Source organism: Cantharellus anzutake (genome assembly GCF_015039405.1).
Source record: "Cantharellus anzutake strain C23 chromosome Unknown EI90scaffold_128, whole genome shotgun sequence".
Classification (NCBI taxonomy): domain Eukaryota; kingdom Fungi; phylum Basidiomycota; class Agaricomycetes; order Cantharellales; family Hydnaceae; genus Cantharellus; species Cantharellus anzutake.
Genome location: NW_024067078.1, coordinates 201,549 through 203,470, shown reverse-complemented (window position 1 = coordinate 203,470; position 1,922 = coordinate 201,549).

Here is a 1,922-nt window from a genome sequence, read left to right as displayed (position 1 = left end):
GTTGACCTAAGAGGTGGGATCGGGGGGAGAAGCGGGGGGTTGGATGATGATTGGGAGGATGAGGAACCTGGTGGACGGTACAGGAATCGGCAGCGTAGTTTCGAATGAGAGGTGTCATTTGTTGTTAAAAACTTCGCGCGCAGCCTTTTTCTTTTAGACTGCTCTCCCTCCCCCCCCTCCCCCTCTCCCTTTTCCCGCTTTTCATTATTCAGTATTTGGACTCTCCCGCAATGTTTTATAGGCCGCGTAACCCCCCCTTGCTCCGCTCATCGCATTCGAACCACCAGCTCCGGATTCCTCTCATTTGCTTTTGCACACTCAAATACCCCCCAGACGTGCACTCTCGTCTCGCTCACCACTTCACACTGCCCGTATTCTTACACGAACCCGTTGCATCTATTTTTCTCCTACAGCTTCGCACCATTGACGTGCTGACGGACTATGAAAAAAAAAACAACAGTGTATTTCCCTTTATTTTTTTTTTCCCTTCTCTCTCTCTCTCTCTCTCCTCGATATGTCTCTCTGCCCACTGCATGTGTATACACGTTTTCTATTCTTTTGTCCCATTTTGTTCTTCTCTATGTGTTTCTCCCCTCCGTCCCGCTTTTTTTTTTTGTCGGTTCTTGCGATACCTACTTCATGATGTGGTTAATGATGCGTCACTCGATGAATTAAATTCCACTACTTTTCCTCGTGCGCCTTGTATTGTTCATCTCTGCCTTTGTGCATAAAATTAAAAATTTACTCAAAAGTTATTTTGACCGAGAAAGTCAAGCGTTAGGCATCGTGCCGTTCGACTATAGTTTAATTCCCCTGTACTCATATCTACCTTTTTATCACCGACTTACTTCAACCCAATTATATGTAGATCGTGCCTTCCACATTCCCCCGCGCGGCCCCGATCGATCGAGGGATGATTAAACGGCACGAGTTCAAGTTTTTCGTGCATCTGAGTCCCTTCGCCACTTGGATCGAGCTAGCGGCGATGTACGAAACATGGATGCGATATCACCGATCAGTGTTGAAAAAGAGGGGCCGCAACTGACTTGATTGTACGAGTTGCATGCATGCATGCATGCAGCATCTGGACAATATGTCAACAAATAGAAGTTGAAACCCTGAGAAAATTTTTCAATATCTACGGAGCATTATATAGTTAGTCTTGGTCGAGTCAGCAAATGGTTCACTCACGGCCATACGGTATGTGTTGATGTTTGTAAACAGGGAGTTCACATTCAGTACAAGTTCAGGCGCGCACACCTTTTCCTGCCTAGCAGCTACGACGTACGCAGATGGTCGTTGGAATGTTAGCAGCTAAGATGGCATCTTTTCGTGCATCAACGTAAGTGTGGTGCTTGGTCAGGACTATTAGGATGTTAGCGATTTACGCTAGCGTTTTACGCTCAGTCAATCGTTGTTGAACTAATAGATTTGAACTAATTACCTAGCATTTTACGCTAGGGCATATGAAGATACATGAGTGACAACACAACATGTGGTAAAAGCGTAGTCTCACCTCAGTCAATCGTTGTTGAACTGAGGGAGACGAAAGTGAAAACTTGTTCACTGCTTTTATAAGCAGTCGCCTCAATGGCGCACTGACTTTGGTAGCAGGAATACCAAGAAAGGAAATAAAGCGCCGCTAGCTCAACATCACATTGTGAGTTGGCCACAGCGTACAAGAAAACCAAGATTTCAACACACCCACTCGATGTGGCTACTCACACAGTCCCATCGCTGTTCTGAACTTCGAATGTTTGGCGTACGCGAGAGCCTTCGTCAATACGTCGGCTACTTGATCATCGGTAGGGATGTATTGTAAACAAATCGTGTGATCCTCTACTTGATCGCGAATAAAGTGATGTCGGACGCCAATATGTTTCGTTCGTGCGTGAAATGCGGGATTGGTGGCAAGCGCGATA